Source organism: Mus pahari, chromosome 9, assembly GCF_900095145.1.
Source record: "Mus pahari chromosome 9, PAHARI_EIJ_v1.1, whole genome shotgun sequence".
NCBI lineage: Eukaryota > Metazoa > Chordata > Mammalia > Rodentia > Muridae > Mus > Mus pahari.
The window spans coordinates 11,862,876-11,868,875 of record NC_034598.1 but is presented as its reverse complement, the minus strand read 5'-3'; the positions used below and the strand labels follow the sequence as shown (position 1 = coordinate 11,868,875).

The 6,000-nt window shown below is 41.1% G+C and overlaps 1 protein-coding gene and 1 pseudogene across 1 annotated transcript in view; both read right to left on the bottom strand.

Moving 5' to 3' along the window:
• The window catches only part of Hace1 (HECT domain and ankyrin repeat containing E3 ubiquitin protein ligase 1), a 118,143-nt gene that overhangs the window by 24,121 nt on the left and 88,022 nt on the right, over nucleotides 1–6,000 (bottom strand). The window lies entirely within an intron of this gene.
• LOC110326673 lies at nucleotides 4,688–5,543 on the bottom strand (annotated as a pseudogene).

Genomic DNA, 6,000 nt, shown 5'->3' with positions numbered 1-6,000 from the left:
AGGGGCAGAGGGGCAGAGGGGCAGAGGGGCAGAGGGGCAGAGGGGCAGAGGGGCAGAGGCAGGCAGATATCTGAGTTCAAGGCCAGTCTGGTCTACAGAGCCGTTTCCAGGGCTACACAGTGAAGCCCTGTCCTAAAAGCCAAAATCGAATCAAAACAAACAAAAATCTTATTTTATCTACTTTTTAATTGGTTTTCTTTATTTTCTTTTTCTTCTGAAATAGATCTCACTAAGTAGCCTAGGATTTTCTTAAATCTACAATCTTCCTAACTCCGTTTTCTAAACATTAGAATTATAATGCATTTTATTTTAAGCTACATTTTCCTCACAGGAAGCATACTCACTTAAAATTCAGCAAGTACTAAAAAATGTGCTTGGTACAAAATTATCATATGTGCACACAAACTATCAGATGTTAGGTCATTTATGTGCTTTTTAAAAAAAAATGCTTCTAAGTCAGATTTTTTTATGTGTTTAAAATTATGATGCAAACATTATATGTACTTCTCAACAACCAGAAATGATCTCTCTACACACAAAATAAAGAAAGCCTGCTCTAATAGTGGTTAGGTTTCTGTCAGCATGACATAAGCAAGTCACCTGGGAAGAGGTGACCTGACTGAGAAAACACTGCCTTCAGACTGGCCAATAGCACGTCTGTGAGGCTTGAGTGACACCACCTCTGGGAACACTGACCTAGGGTTTATAAGAAGCAGATTGAGAAAACCAGTAAGCAGTATTCCTCTGTGGTCTGCATCAGCTTCTGCCTCAAGCTCCTGTCTGATTTCCCTCAATGATGGCCTGTGAGGAAAATAAACCTTTTCATCTCCAAGTTTCTTTTGGTTTTTACCTCAGTAACAGGAAGCAAACCTGCTTGCTTTAGTTTCCTTCTGCTTTTCTGGCACCAATCTGATACTTTCTTTCAAAGGTACTGAGCCAGTATGTAAATACATGGCTGAAGACTCTGAATGTTCCGTAACTCGGAGGCTACAGAAGTGTCAGAGTAGATTGGTTCTTCATGATCCTCCTAAAGCACATTTGGCAACTTCTATAACCTGGCACAAGGAAAGCAGCCACTTCTGTTCTCAATCTACCATTATCCATGACTCCTACTTGCCCACTACTCAAAATATTACATAGGAATACTCAAAAGTATTATTCAGGAACTAATCGGGCCATTATTTAAGAGACAGGCATGGGTCCCAAACAATCAAACAGTAATAAATTCTAAATCTCCAGGATTTGACCTACGAAAGCATGCACACATACCTACCTACCTACCACCTGCCAGTGACAGCAGTAGAAGTGTCAATTCATTACTAGAATCCAATCATCGTTTAGTTCATGTCTACTCTCACCTAACTGTTCACTGAATGCATTACCATGTTCCAGACTCATTCAGACTATTTATACCACTAATATGCTTAAGGTACAGGGAACCCTGCGAAAGAGGAAGCTGAAAGAGTGTGAGAGCCAGGGGAGAGGGACGATACCAAGAGAATAAGGTCCTCTAAATGAACTGAACAAAGCTAATGTGAGCTCACAGAGACTGAAGTAACAAGAACCAGGCCTGCATGGGTCTGCCCCAGGTCCTCTACACATACACTAGAGCTTTCAATTTAGATTTTTACAGGCCACCTGGGAGTGTGAATGAGTGGGTCTCTGATTCTTGTGCCTGCTTTGGGGCTCTTTTCCTTCTGTTGGTTTTCCTTGTCTAAATTTGATATGATGACGTTGTTTTATTTTATTATATTTTATTTGGTATGTTTTGTTGCTACCTTTGAGAATCCTGTTCTTTTCTAATGTGAGACAGAAAGGGAGTGGATCAGCAAGGGAGGGGATGTGGGAAGGAAATGGGAGGAGTAGAGGGAGGGAAAGCTGTAATCATACTGTATGAAAAAAGAATCTTTTTTAATAAAAGGGGAAAATATGCTTAAGATGCTATATATTCCTAACCAAGAATTACTTTCTTGTTAAGGTTTTGATTTTGTAATCTTAAAAGTATTATTTGATAACTATTGTTTGAGACCACATCAAATTACAAAGCATTCACACTCCTAGTGATCCTTTAGTAAGAGATGCTGTCTCAGGGGGCTAAGGCTCCCATGCACACTTAACCCTGCACATATGCATGTACACAGACAATATCATCCATCCATACACATTTATACAATAAAAATCTTAATGAGAGACATGCAACTATTCTGCACTGCTCAATTGGACTCTGCCTATTTAGCTGGATTCCAGATGTATCAGAATAGCACTATCCCCACATTCACTTTAACTTGGTTCTTGTAGTTATACCATTCTTTCCTCACAGTTTCTTCTTTTCCTTCTACTATGATTTTCTACATTAATTTCAGTATACAGACCATAACTACTAGATGCTAATTTGTAAATATCAGCTCCTTCATATGCCAATTTTCACACTAATGTCAAAAGTATTTGAGTATCAATTATTTTTCAATAGAATAATAAAATTCTAGCATTACAAACTTTGAATTTCCCTGACAGAAACTGCATTAATAGAAAAACTCCAAACTGTTTTTTGAATGTTTCCTTATCTCTTTATAAGGAGTACATCTTCAAACAGAATAAATAATAAAAATCAACATTTCTTGACAACTATTACTTCAAACACCCACTACTGCTGCACACTAACATTCCAGCTGGAACTCATGAGCCTCCAATCTTTGCCTTGTGAATGCTAGCATCAATTTTAAGGCAAATGACTCTTTTAAGAATTGTTGTCGGTTCTGGTGGCACAGGCCGGTAGGATTTGCTGAAGGAGGCAGAGGCAGGAGGATATGGAGTTCGAGGCCAGCCTGGACTACACATTTTTGAGCCGGACGTGGTGGCACACACCTTTAATCCCAGCACTCGGGAGGCGGAGGCAGGCAGATTTCTGAGGCCAGCCTGGTCTACAAAGTGAATTCCAGGACAGCCAGGGCTATACAGAGAAACCCTGTCTCGAAAAAAAACAAAACAAAACAAAACAAAACAAAAACCAACAAAACAAAACAAAACAAAAAAAAGAAGTGTTATACCTTAAATATTTTACGTATCAGCCAAGTGTGACATCACACACATAATGCTAACACAGAAGAGAGAGAAGGCAGGACTATCACGGTGAGTTGAAGACTAGCCTATAATACGTCAGAAAATCTGATTTGAATGAGAATTGCCCTCATAGGCTCTGATATTTTAATGTTTGGTCTGCAGTTGCTAAAACTATTTAGGATGAATTAAGAGGTATGCCCTGTTGGAGGGAGTGTGTTACCAGGGACAGAGAATTAGCAGGTATAGCCTTGTTGGAGGATGTATGTTACCAGGGAGAGGGCTTGAGGTTTCAAAAGCCCAAGCTATCCCCAGTACACAGACAGACAGACAGACAGACACAGACACAAACACACACACACACACACACACACACACACCCCAACTCCACATCACGCTGCAAGCTCTAAGTTACTACTCTAGTACCTGCTTTCTCTCTGATGCCATGACCCCTGCAATGATACATAGACTCTAACCCTCTAAAATTAAAAGCAAGCCATCAATTAAATGCTTTCTTTAATAAATTGCCTTGACCATGGAATCTCTTCACAGCAACAAAAAAGAAACTATAACACTATCTCAAACAAAAAAAAAAGGATTATACTAATACTAATGACTGATCTATGTTATTAACAACCATTGCCAATCCTAAGCACTACAGAATTCTGTTAGTAACCAAATAACTAGTTAAATTGTTTTGGGGTCCTTATTACCATAGTATTCCAGCCTTGGATAAGATTCACATTCCCAATGAATGCCCCCCTCAAAATGAACATATTATCAGTTAATGTATCAGTTAATGTATCTTTGAACAAAAGACATAAATGCAAAATAACTAATAAAATATTTTAGAACTATAAATAAAACTCATGTACAAGTGGAAGGGGCTACTAGAAGATGCTCACATTCCCAGAGCTAAAGAGCATAGTGCTGCATGAAAGGATTTTTCTACATTGTCACATTACATGTATCTGAAAGGAGTGGTAGATCTACTCAGCAGGTGCACTGTCCATACTTAAGAGCTATGGTAATGCCTGCATTCTGTTGAAATGTCCTCACCCATTTAGGAAAGACTCTGTTTCAGTACGACTGAGTATAGGCCTTCAGTATGAACTAAAGCAGTAATGTGATGCAAGGTGGACAAGTCTACAATTCAGAGGGCTCAGAGGGCGAAGGCACTTGCAGCACAAACCAGACATCCCAGGGAACCACACAGAGGTGTAAGGAGAGAACCAACTCCGCAAAGTTGACCTCTGACCTCAGCACATGCACCATGGAAGGTACACATTCCTACACACACATCACATAAGCAACAATAATGGTAAATTTAATTTTTTAAATCATTAAGCTCATATAGATTTAAAAATACAAGTAGTTTATTATTTTCATTTCTTTACTAATTTGATTTATAGATTAACAGGACTTGACTCATTATATTTTTAAAAATTAAGTTCTTCTTCAATATCATTACTGTTGCACACAGGATGAAGGCCACTGAACTTGAACTTAGGAGGCTTAGACTTTGGTACCATTCTGCCATTCATTCTCCACCACCACCCCCCGCCCCCACCCACCAAGGAAACCAAATCGTCAATATATGGAAAAAAATCAGTGCCGCCCAGGACCAGGGTCACCAGACCAAATGGAAGGTCAGCCAATATATGATGAGGGGCTGGGAAGCAGCTGTTCCCGGGGTCAGGTAGAACTGAAGACGTTGCTGAGAGCTGCCCCATCCCACACTATCAGGGTCCAAGGCTGCTGTCAGCAAAGAATGCACAATGAAGTACACAGCACAGGTGGTACCCAGGCCAGGGCCACAGAGTAGCCATCAAAGCTGCAGAGCAGCCCTGGGAGCACAATTAGGATCATCCACACCTACCTGTTACCACTGTAGGTCAAGAGGTGGAAGGTACTCAGCTCACTGCCTACAGTGGCCAGGTACAGGCCCAGAAGCAGGGCCACCCCTCCCTTAACAGCCATATCGGTGCTGGTTCGCACAGAGACCCAATACCTCTGGGGAGACCCTTTTCTGAATGTCCAGAGTCATCCCAGCCAGCAGCACATACATGATCAAAGCCCTGGTGGGGATACATGCGTCAGAAGCATTGGGGCCTTTCTGTGGGACAGGGGTACATCACTATTGTACTGCATTTTCCAGTTTTGATGTGTGTAGGGGAAGATCAATAGCCCTAGCTGCTTGAGACATAGGCTGTGTCTAACCCCCCCCCCCAAAAAAAACAAAACAAAACAAAACAAAAAAACTTGAATTTGTTCAGACACAAAACGATGCAACTCTTTGTGCACTATGCCCTTCCCTTGGGATGCTATGTGGCTGCAATAGGCCATAGCCAATCTGGCCACTGGGTCTCCAAGCAAGTGGTTGACACTGAAGCTCCTGGGGCTGGGTAACCCCCTGGTTGGCTAGCATAGCCACCACTTGTATCACCAAAAAGTGAAGGGGGATGTGGAGCTGGCTGGGAAGCCATGGCTATGGCATTCACTTGACCTAATGGCCAGCTGCCTTGAATCGTGGGTACGAGCACTACTGAAACAGCTGCTTCTCTCACCCGGCACTGACGAGTACCCAATCGGCCACCATGTCCCAGAGTTGGCCGACTGTAGCCACCATGTTCATGGCATCACACTCTGCTCACCATTCATTCTTTAGGCCTCCATGTCCTTTGTGTATAAATCCACATGGAAGATAAAAATAAGTACAACCTCAGCTCCCCATTCGATTACCTATAACTGAACATGATCTTTTTATGTAAGTAAAATACATAATGCATAGTCTTCAATTCATAATTATGTGAAACTAAGGACATACTTTTTAGACTACAATCCCCCCAAAATCATTTTGAATGATTTTCATTTAGCAAAAATGTTAATAACAATTCTCCATCATAGAACACTGAAGACAATGAGTTTTAAAATGTGACCATG